The following is a 12,453-nucleotide window of genomic DNA, read 5'->3' on the forward strand; positions in this document are numbered from 1 at the left end:
CCTGTGAGAACTTCTGGGGATGGCTCCAGTACCATAAGAGCTAAAAGGAATGCAGCCAATTTGGGAATCTGGGACTCTTTGGCTTTGGAGCCATAGGCGGGCGGTGGGGCTTGGCTCAAAGCCCAGAGTCCAAGAGCTGGTGGGGTCATGATGCCCAGCTTCAGAGAAAGGTACCCAGCATGACAGCAGCTGAGCCAAGCAGAAGGAACCTGCTGAGAGCACACTTGATGTGCCTTCAAAGCCTTCAGGGACTGTGGCAGTCTTTGCAGGGAGCCTGTGTCTTCCTTAAACCAGTCGGGATGTGAATCACTAAAACTTGGGTTGAAATGGTAATGCTGTCAAGGTGACCCCCATTCAGGGGGAACATTCAGACTACACCTGAAATTAATATGTGACTCGATGTGAAAATATATTTTTTGTAGATAAACAATGAGGTTTGTTTGAACTGAAGTTTAGAACCATTGATGTGTGTATAAGCCTCTTACTCTAACAGATTCAGATGTGTAATTTTATCTTTAAATCAGACATTTCTCCCTCCTCTGAACTGCCATGATGCTTTATCTGTAGCCTCATGGGGTATATCTCTTTCTGTTTATGATCGTGGATATTGGGACTGCTAGCCGCAGAGGCAGGCCCGTCTGAGGATAGAGCCCAGGTCTGTCTTTCCTAGGTGGCTGGCCTTGGGAAAACATCAATTGCTGGGACACTGATGCTTTTGACTTTTTGTTTTGGCAAAATATAAAATTATACTCTCTCTGGTAATTGTTTTGAGGGTTGAAGATAATAGATATAAAACACTGTGCGGAGTGAAATACAAAAAGAAAGACGTCATTATTACTGGTATCATTATTAGTGATGTTATTTTTGTTATTTCCTAGGTCTCCTACTAAGGTATTAATCCACTTAATAGATATTTACTGAGGACAAAGGATGTGTCAAGGCACTGGGGACCATGTGGAGAAAAGGACAGAGAGTTTCAGGGGTAAAGGCAGGAAGTGAACAAGTGAACAAATGAATACAGAGATAATTTCAGATGAAGATTATGCTGGGAAGAAATCAAAACAAGATATACAACAGAGAGCTGACGGGAACAGGGGAGATAAGTAAAGGCCGCTCTGGGTAGGAGCATTTGGCTGAGAGCTGGATGAAAGGGAAGCACTTAGGAAAAGTTCAGAATACTCAGTCCCTGCGAGGCTCTGAGAACCGCTGTCATTTTATTCCCAGGAGGCCTGGGAGCCTACGTGATGACGTGGTGACCCAGACGTATGCAGTATTATGTCCGCCATTATCTCTGCCTTCTGGAGTTGTTCCCCAGTCTACAGAAGTGAGAGGTAGTGATGGAGGGAAAGGAGACAGGAGGGAAGAAAGAGAGGGCAAGAGAACTGAAGGGAGAACGGGAAGGAAGGAGAGATGGACAGAATATCACAGTAGACATCCAGACTGATGAAACTGCATGGCTTTTCCTAGGAACTCAAGTCCAGACTGAGGCCAGCCGTGGTGGGTGGAGAAATTTTCCATCTTCCTGTGAACATCTGGTGTCACACTGGTGTCTTTCCTCGGGTGGTCCCAGATGGTGGTGGGGGCTGGGGAGCTGCGAGGTCTTGCAGAAGAACCACTCATCACAGCCTCTGGCACCCGTCTCTGGCAGTTCTGTGTCTCAGGTCGCAGATAACAACTGTCAGATGGTCTTGCTGTGAAGCAATAAGCTTCCCCCAAACAAGGAGGCAGGCCAAACCCCAGAGAAGTTGCAGTCTGGACAAAACACCCAAGCCTGGAAAGAATTAAAAGTCCATGTGCAAGTGCACAAAGCACCTCAGGGAAATGCAAGGGGTTAAACTTAAGCACACAATGTTCCTGACACCCTTGAACATACAAGCAGGAAAATCGTTGTACATCCTTGGGAAGGAGAAAAAGAAATGAGAGAATCAAGTGAGTGTTCCCATATGAGTAGTACTAAAAATAATGCCAGGAATGGTTGGCCCAGCCCAAAAATAGAGGGAATAGGAAATACAAGAGAGTAGAAGGTAAGAAGCAAGACAGGAGGGAGGGACCAACCGGGAAGAGCCTGCTCAGTACAGCTCTTCAGGGCTCGAGGGCCCTGGCTCCTTTGTCTTACAGAGAAAAGGCACGCCCTTCATTCCAGTAGGGTAGCAGAGCTTGGCCTGGCAGGGTCCCTCTGAATACCCCACTCCCTTTCTGAAAAACACGACGGTGGAAGGAACCTAAACCACAAAAGAAGAAGAAAAAACAGCCTGTTATTAAATATTTTCCTCTTAAAATTTTGGTCTTAAACATAAAAACTGAGCTCAAATCAGGCCAGCTCCAGTAACCACATGGTGCAAGGGATATTTGCTAATGAATTGGCCTCCTCTTCAAAGAATGCTTGTGCTTCCAAACAAAGCAACAGCATTTGGATAAGCAAGAAGTGTGAGCCTGTGACACTTGGGGAGCACACGTGAATCCAACTTAAAGGTTAACAAGCCTGGATTGGGTGGGAGCGTCTACTCACAGCTCGCTGGTGTGGTGAGGATGTGATGCGGTTGTTGGAATGAAAGGTAGAGCTAGCTGGCTTGTTTGATATCATTAACATCCAGTTTCCTCATAGGGCTCAGGTTTATGCTGAGAAAGCTGCAGAAGCGCATTTTGGAGTGCCATGCTCACAAAATCTAGGCTCAATTCGAAACTTTCCTTGAGCACAAGACTTTTTTTTCAAAGAAGAAAGGTTAAGGACTTTGGCAAGGACTCTCTCCTCCTTTCTAAGTCCTTTTGGCCCTAACAGTCATAAAAAGGTAAAGTGAGCAATTTTTCACGAAGGGAGACCTTTTGTCCAAACATTTTAAAGATGTCTAGAATTAATTTATAAAATCATGACTAAATGTACCATGAGTCAACTTTGGATGATGCACTATTCCAAAGGGTTTACATATGGCAGGTGTGCCTAATGTTGACCAAACTTCTGCAAATAAGTACCACATCTCCATGTCACAGAAGGCAAAACTATGACTCTGAGAAGCGTCATGGTCTCTTAGCTAGTGAATGGAGTTCCCACATTGACCTGGGACTAACTCCAATGCCTTTTCTAGAATAAAAATACATTATCTCTCCATAGCCAATCCAAAAAAAAAGTTCAACTAGCAGATTTCATCTGCGATTCTCCACATTTTTCTGGAACATGCATACAGTGGCCTTTCCTCTTACCTGAAAGTAGTGTAGTTTCTTAGAGAAGATATTTTTAGTTTATAATCTTCAAAGAGTCACATACTTTTTACATTTTTGGTCAAGGGTTTGTTTTTGTTTTGAAGATCAACTCATGTAGCTGGGGTAAGGAAAAATAAAAACAGAGTTGCCCTTAGTAGCAACAGGTAGGATTTGATTATTAGCTAGAAGGATAGTCTTTCATTGTTTTCCTGCTGTAGTTTTTTCCTGCCAGTATAAGTAAGCAAGGTCAGAGTCAGTTTCAAGTGCCAGTGAAAAACAAGAGGTGATCAAAAGATATGTGGAATGTTTACATTTTAAAAACTTAATACATTAAAAGACACGTGGCCAAGAACAGGGATAAGTGTGTTCAAAGTGGAATGTTTTGTCTTTTACTACAGTGAATTTTTTATTTAAACATTCACCATATTTTTGAATACCCTTCATTGATCAACCAGTAACAGTAATTTTTGTCAAATAAAAATGTTACAGTGTATCCTTAACCACCTTATTCATTGGATCTGGCACCACAGGACTTCCGGCTCTTCCCCAAAGTCAAAATGATCATGAAAAATGAACATTTTCAATCAACTCAGGACATTGAGACAGCCACAACAACATAACAAAAGATCTCAAAGAAGACTTCCAAAAAAGAAGACTTCCAGATCTTCTTCAGAAAGTGGCAAGAGGGCTGGGGATTTAGCTCTGGGCTGGGGATTTAGCTCAGTGGTTCTAGCGCCTGCCTTGCAAGCGCAAGGTCCTGAATTCGATCCCCAGTACAAAAAAAAAAAAAAAGAAAAAGAAAGTGGCAAGAACAATGGGTAAGTGTGCTCAAATCAAGGAGAGTATTTTGAGGGTGACTGATGACAATTTTACTGTAGCTTTTAATTTTAAAATTCAACATATTTTTTAGCTCAGTGGTTTCGCTGCCTGCTGCGCAAGCGCAAGGACCCGAGTTCAATCCCCCGTACCAAAAAAAAAAAAAAAAATTCAACATATTTTTATCACATCTCATAGATAATCATTTACAGAGAATGGCTTCAGAGTTGTGAGAGGAGTGTTGAACCCTGGCTAGTTTTAAGACGACCAGCCAGGCAGGGGAAAGTCAAAATGTTTATCTTCTATGAATGTATCCAGAATTGAAAATTTTCAGGAAGTCCAGAAAAAGCTATTTTCACTGAGCAAATATGCAAATTGTGCATCATATTGAAAGGTTTTCTTTTTAGTTACATAAGGGGGACGGGATTTCCCCATCACAGTTATTTTGAAGGGCTCATGCCTACAGATTGCTAAATCCTCCCCCACTCGACTACTGCAACATTGATACCTAAAGTTCCATTTTAGCTGACACTTAATTAAAGTGTCATCTTCTCTCTGGGGTAGGTTTTCTTGTATAGGCAAATGCCCTGCTGCTAATACATAATTTCACATACTTCTGAGGGAAAATAGTTCACCAGAGGTATCTTTTTTCCACTCCAGAAAGACCCCGAGTCCTATGGAAGCATTTGGTGGGGAGAGCACTCACCCCCAATCATTACATAGTGTATTGAGCCCAAAAAGCAGTATAAATTTTGCTGACCTATTTTCCCCTGGCCATTTCCTAATCTACACAATTTGCTAGGGAGTCATAAAATTCATGAAGTTTGATGATGATTCTAAGAAACCATTTCTCTGTGATCATAGAACCGTTAGTGAAACCACTGGAAGTTATAATCCGTTTCCCTCAAGAATGAAACACGCAGGGCCGGGGATTTAGCTCAGTGGTTTCGCCACCTGCTGCGCAAGCACAAGGACCTGAGTTCGATCCCCGGTACAAAAAAAAAAGAATGAAACACGCACACAGCCAGGCCTATAAGAAGCACAACATTTGACTGGGGAGTATTGGCAAATTTTCTGAAGCCCAGGTTCGGATCAGATACATATCTTATAATCAGGGAAGTGTGGGGCCAGGGAGAAGTACTTTGTTCAAAGTCACACAGTTTGTGGCAAGGCAAAGACGGGAACTGAAGTTTTCACAGGGCCATGAAAAGTAACACCTCTCATCAGATTCCCACCTGTCAGACGTTTCTGCAAACAAAAATAAGGGTTAATTTCCTCAGGGACAAAGGCTGTTTAGCTCAGCCAAACTGATTTTATTTTTCAACCAATGAAATAAACCAGATTCAGAACTTTTTTTTCACATGTAGGGCATAGGACTCTCATGGGGTTGGAATAGCCGGTGTATAGTGAGGATGAGAGGATGAGAAATTAAATAAAAATTTTGAATGTAAATCAGAAACATGCCATTGATGTAATCTATGTATATTAGCTATTTTACATGCATCATTTTTATTTTCCCTTTATGTCTGTGCATTGTGCATTTAGGTAGAATGGGATGTGTGTGTGTGTGTGTGGCTTTGGCCTTCTGTGGAAAGCAATGCGGAAGCTGCTGTTGACTCCATGGAGAAAAATTCTTCATTGTTGAGCATCAACAGGTCAATACGAGGCAGTGAGGTGCACTTCCTCTCTGACTTAACAAGACACCTGCAAAAGAACCAGAGAAGGAAGTTGGACTTGGAGGCAGAGGACTGGGAAGAGGTCACAGTTTGAAACTGCAAACCAAGAGACTCTATGTGGAATTTTCTAATAACCTAGTGCCATTAAGGTATGTCAGAATGGATGTGGATTTTTGCTTCACTTTCCATGTCTTTCTATTATTAAGGATGTGAGTAGAAATCCCACTTACCAACTGGGTGACTTGGACAAGGCCTCATCTATACCTTAGCCTACTCTATAAAATGGTGTCACAGTATCTACAAACACTTGGACTGAAGAATTCTATGGGGACCATATAAGTTGCTCTCTAACTAGCAACAAGCAAATGCTCCCTACATGAGCTGTTGACATTAGTAGGGTTCCAATTATCTGAACAGAAAAGACTTTGAACTCAAGAATGAGAGGCTGGTGACCTCAGTTTCTTGAATTTACATGAAAAAAACAAGGAGTTGGATGGGATGATAAACAAAGCAGTCCATCCAGCATAGATGTTGTGATTTTACGCTTTCTGGCCTCTTAGAAAGCCCTCCAGGGGGCGAGAGCTATTTCCCACTATTTGCTCTGCATCTCCTCATCCAGCTTCCTGGCCCATTTTGCTACTGTGTTTCTCTTTTGTGCCATTTCTGTCTCCCATTCCCATCCAGCTAGGATGACTTCAGCAACCCTTCAGTATGTAACTTCCCAAATTGCTGCACCAACTTCACACTCTGCAAACTAGGCCCGTGAGAGGACTCCAAGACAGGCTAGGAGAGGAACAGCTCAGCACGTTTGGAACTCATTTTAATCAACCTCATAGCAATATGACTTTAAAATACAGTCATTTTAAGTCGAGGTGGAACTGAAACCCGCTTTTCTTATCTATAAAAGTAAGCCTGACAGGCCCGGGGATTTAGCTCAGTGGTTCCGGTGCCTGCCTCGCAAGCACAAGGTCCCGAGTTCGATCTCCGGCACACACACACACACACAAAAAAGTAAGCCTGACAAGTTGAAATCTGAGATCACTTCCAGAACTAATATGCAAACTTCAAAGAGCAGCGACTTGTTTTATGCCAAATCTCACACCCAGCTTAATAATAGTTCCTCAGTGATGCTGTGGGTGTGATGAGTGAATATTGAGATCTTACGGTAAAATATCAAGGAATTACCTTTCCATTTTCCCTATTGACTCAATTTGGAGCAATGGTTCATTTTTTAAAAATCCAATAATCCTCAAATATTTTATCTTTTCTGCATAAGTTACTAGATACTGTCATGCTGGCCAAAATTCACAGTCCTGGTGGTACTCGTTTCTATTCTCAGTACTGCAGTTGAGCATAAGTTAGAAAAGGAGAATGAAGAAGAAATTCTTACTGGTTTTCCCCACTCTTCACCGACAGCCTCCCTTTCTGGACACCAAAATCTACTTTACATTTTACACTTCCTTTGGACTCTCAAGGAAACTCGACCTCTCTTTGAAAATAATAACCTTTAACTTAATTGTAGCTTTTCTTTTCTTTCTTTTTTTTTTGGTTTTTAATCTAGAAAAACTGAGCTATGAACAAAAATGTATCATTCTAACCCTGCTCAGTTCAGCTCTACTTGGCTAACTATAAAATAGTCATGTTAGTGTTTATAGATAGAAAAAACACTTCTAAATGAATGAATGAATGAATTTTTGCCATGCTGAGGATTGAACCTAATGCCTTCTCACTGAGCTCCAGCCCTTTTTATTTTTTAATTTTGAGACAAGGTCTCACTAAATCTCTAAATTGTCCAGGCTGAGCTTAAATTTGCAATCCTCTTTTCTCATAAAACCATTTTAGGGCCAAGATGTAGCTCAGCAGCACAGCACTTGCCTGTCAAGCACAAGGTCCCGAGTTCATTCCCTGGTACAAATAAATACATAAATAACCATTTTAAAGAAATCCTTCGGACGCTTCAGGGATCAACTGCATAAAGATGAATAAAGGACCACGAACTCCATCCAATAGTGCTTTCATTGTGGCAGCAGAGCTCCAACATCTATAATGACAGCTTTTTTAGCAGGTCTAGGAGAATGTGAGAAGCCTAGGTCAAGAGACCTTGTCTCAATCCCAGTTCTCTGATTGAAAAATATTTATGGCAAGGTCCAGCAAACGTTTTTTATAAAGAACCAGACAGTAAGCATTTTACTTTTTAGGCCATCATGTCTTTCTTGTAGTTACTTAACTCTGCTGTTGAATACCATAGGTAATATGTAAATTAATGAACACAGTTATGTTCAAATAAAACTTTATGAAAGCAAGCAGCAGACTAGATTTGGCCTTTAGGCTGTAGGTAGCCAACTCCTGATTTGTAGACTATGGAGCAGTAAGATTCATTGTGGGAATTCACTGAAATTCTCATGTAACCCTTTTTGTAATTTTGATATTTTACTCGATTCTTTTTTTACTATAAAAATGATATGTGGTCATTACAGAAAATTTATAGAGAAATTTAAAAACCTCCAATATCAAACATACCACTTCTTAATACTTGGGGACATATCTTTCTATTTACATAAATATTTTATAGAATCATGATAATGCTGTATGATGATGTATGATGCAAATTTACCAGATACTTTAATTTTTATGCCATTCTTCATAATTTTAGACTAAGTTGACTGATTTCTGATTTATACACTGATTTTAGAATAGTGAGGAACTCCAGCTATATCATTTCTTCTCATATATTTGCCATGAGGGTAATTTGGCCCTTAAGACTATGAACTTTGGTGTGGCTTACAGAGCAGGAGCAGGTAGGATATTGCCTAAAAAACTCCAATAATATGTTCCTCAAAGTTGGGTGTAGGACACCCTGAGTGTATATGTGCTGAGAACCAATATGTTACAAATATAGTTTCATGTAGCCTTTGCTAAAATCTACATCATTATAAGGTGTTTATTAATTCTGTTACAGTTGCTCCTGGTACTGAGCATTATGTAGCCGGGGATTCCTGTACCATGGAGAAGCCTCAATAATTTACTCACTTGAGGTGAGGCCTCATCCTCCAATTCAGATGACACTCAGGCATCTGCCATTCCATTTTCCTATTGCCAATCCTGATCATATTTCTAGTCACTGGTAACCCTAAACGAGAGTATCAGAAGTTCTGATGTAGAAGTGCTTACTGCAGGTAATATATAAAACCCAATGCTCCCAAACACAGTTGCTTGGATTTCATGTGGCTTTCACACTTAACCTACTGTCCCTGTGTTTTTGTAAAATCAAGCCAGATATTTCTACTCTATTTCTGAAAAGAGGTGTGTTTAGTGAGAAGAACAACAGAGAATTGGGAAGTGACTATTGAGATGAGATGAATGAGCTAAATGTGAACAAAGATACAGAATGGAAATAAGTGGAATAAGACCCGATGATGACTGTGTAGAGTGGAAGGTGTAAGTTGGACAGAGCCCTACTTCCAGGTTCAAGTGAGATCGTGTTTGCTCAGCAAATTCATAACATAAGGCAGCTGGAGCAATAGTTTGGGGTTTTTTATTACTTGCTTTTGTTTTTTTGCAGTACTGCTGACTGACCACAGGGCTTATGGCATGTTATGCAAGTGCTCTACCACTGAGCTACACCCCTAGCCCTAGTAGTGTTTTTGATGTATGACACAATTTTTTTTTTAAGTATTTGGAAAGCAAATACTTGCAGTGGTGTCAAAACCTTGTCATCAAACAGTCCTCAGTGAGAGAAACTGCTTCACCCCTGCAGTAAACTGTGACCACACATACCCTTTGTGTCTCTCTCTGGGTTGCTGGAAGGATAAAAGAAGTTAATTGAGCTAAATAAATTGGCTATTATAGAATAAAGGCAGAATAAATGTGTCTGCCGCTTATTATAGGATCATTGATGTAATTACAAATTCTCCTTGGCTATTAATTCTCGAAAGTCCTTTATTGATAAAGATTTACTTGCTATAGTTTATTTCTGTATCTGTGTAGAGGTAATAAGACAATTACACTATAAATTACACATTAATTCATTCCAACTAGACTTCCTCCATTTGAATATTGATTAGTGATATTCACATGTAATTTCTTTGTTTTAAAGAGGCATAAAGGGATTTATTAGGCAGAATTTTAAAAGTACTTATTCAAAGAAACAGAGTGCAGGCCTTTAAAGGAGAGGCATGCTGTAGTCCAGAGCTGGGGATATCTGTGTGTTTTGGGGGTTGGAAATTTGTGGAATCTGTGAATCTATAGAAAGTTTGGGCTTGGTTTACAGGAAAAAATGATGGCCCATCCATAGTAGAAAGACATGGCTCATTTTACCAGGGAAAGGCAGGGCCTAGTCTAGTTTTGTCATCGTTGTTTTGTTTTTAAAATAGGTGAATCTACAATGATTTGTCTAAAAACATTCTTTGAATTCTCTCAATCTGTTCTTTTATCTTAAGATCAGGCTTCTGTTCTTTATCAACTAAGCTGGTTTATGGACTTGCAGTATCTTTAAGAGACTTTGGATGCTCTAGGCTTAGAAGAAAAGAAGCATAAATAAGCCCAGAAAGGACAGATATGGATTACCTTGGGTAACCTTAGGGTCTGAAGATGCCATCTCCCTGAAAGTAAAAATTTTAAATTATTATTTTCCTTGTCTCCTTTTTGGCCTTTATATCTAGGGTCCTGTAACATGTGTAAAGAACCTGTGAAGGGTTTTTTAAAAGGCACCTGGAGATGTCTCTCAGCAACTATGGAGCACACACAGTGCTGGACAGTGGGGATGAACTTGAGGCTAAATAAAACAAGGTGGAGGGGTAGAGCAAGCCGGCATTGGAGTGGTGACCCAGTGGGACCCCAGAAGAGTCCTGGCCAAAGCTGCAGCGTGGAGCAGATGGCTTGAGGACTGAGGAAGGTCATGGTAGATGCCACAGAAAGCTGAAGTGGAGCCTTTCTTACAGGAGGACCGTGGCGAGAGCATCTTGAAGGTACGCCCAGTGGAAGGGGAATGTTTGTCCCCACAGAGAAGGGCAGACTGCAGGATTTGGGCCTCTGTCAACCTAGGAGCTCGGACCTGATTTACTTTCCTCTTTCTCTCTGCTTAGCACCAAGATACACACAAGGGGCACTTCCTCTCCCCATCCAGGGAGAGGAGCGGTGACTTTCCCCCTGCAGCTGTGAGAAAACTTTCTAGCTTCCATTCATCTCCATACCTCCCCTCGCTCCCCAGCTCTCCCTGCCAATTAATAACACAGAGAGGCACAGGATTTGAGTTTCCCAGCAGATGAAAGTCTCAGAGTGGAAGAGGAGAAAGAACAGGAAGGTCAATGAGTTTTTAGGGAAGGGAGAGGAGGTCAAGAAAGAAGAAAACCAGGGCCGGGGATTTAGCTCAGTGGTTCTGCCACCTGTCTTGCAAGCGCAAGGTCCCAAGTTCGATCCCCAGTACCAGAAAACAAAAAGAAAAAAGAAAAGAAAACCAGTGGGTTCCTTCTTGATTTGAGTACAGGCTACCAGGTTCCGAGGGGAGCATCATCTATCAGCTGTCACCAAGATGGCCACTGCAATGTGCATGGCTCAGGATGTGTTTCCAGCCACCCAACAAGGGGAGCCATGGTGTTAGGTGGCCCACCTGGGTCCACTCAGTTTCTGAGAGTGAAAGAGGAGAGGAAGAGAGAAAGAGGATCTCCTTTTACCTATGTTTGTATCCAAGGATGTGTGTGATTTGTGGGGATAGCTTCAAGTGTCCTCCTGAGGCCAATTCCTTCTCTCCGACTCAGAACTAGTTTTGCCATAATGAGAGTGTGAGAAAACTTAAGCTTGCTCAAGACACTGGGTGGGTAAGTTCTTATTTGTGTCTCCCTGGTGAGCAAGTTTTATGTCCATCTGACCCAGGAATGGGGTGTGCTAACCTGAGGGGCTATCTAGTGAGGCCACTAGTCATTCTAGAGAGTAGCTCGCATTTCTGATTAGAGGGAGCAAGTAGTTCATATCTTTGATGTGCTTATGTGTAATTTTCTAGGGACTTGGGAGCCTCTAATTGCTGGAGAGATCCAAAGCTGCGAAGACAGAGAGAGGAAAGAGACAGAGAGAGACAGAGACAGAGATACAGAGAGAGACAGACAGAGACAGAGAGAAAGGAAAGAGAGACAGAGAGGAGGGAGAAGAGAGGAAAAAACAGAAAAAGACACAACGCAGAGAGGAGTGCAACAGAGCAAGAGAAGAGAGAGAAGGAAGAGAGGGTAGAGAAAGTGAGAGAGCAGGAAAGAGAATAGAGAAAAGAAAAAAGGAGCTAAGCACAGAGGACAAGTGGTTGGGGAAGGAAGAGAAAAACGAAGGGCCTCCAGCTGGACTTGCTGATATGCCCCTTTACTTCATGCCACTGGCTCACCCAAGAAATGTCAGCAGACGGGTTCAAGAGGTCCCCAAAGTGGAGATGAAGAACCTTGACCACCCTTGGGACAGGTTGTAGGTTCACTGACTTCCATCACAGGAAAGGGATTTGCAGGACAAGGCAGTAAGAGGCATAAAGAGATTTATTAGGCAGAACTGCGAAAGTACTCACTCAAAGAAATATAGTGTGGCCTTCAAGAGAGCAGGACTTCCCATGTAATTTCAAAGGTGATAGTCACTAGGATGGAGAGATTGGTGGGTTTGGTTTTGTTTTGTTTTTTAAATATAAATGGAGGTAGGTAGAATAAAGGTCAAGCAATAATTCAAGCATTTATTAAATCACGGTGTGTGCTGCTTCTAAACAATGAAAAAAAAAAAATCATTACACTGCCAA

Source organism: Heterocephalus glaber, unplaced genomic scaffold (genome assembly GCF_053883595.1).
Source record: "Heterocephalus glaber isolate CG9 unplaced genomic scaffold, H.glaber_assembly_v1.0 deba00001004, whole genome shotgun sequence".
NCBI lineage: Eukaryota > Metazoa > Chordata > Mammalia > Rodentia > Bathyergidae > Heterocephalus > Heterocephalus glaber.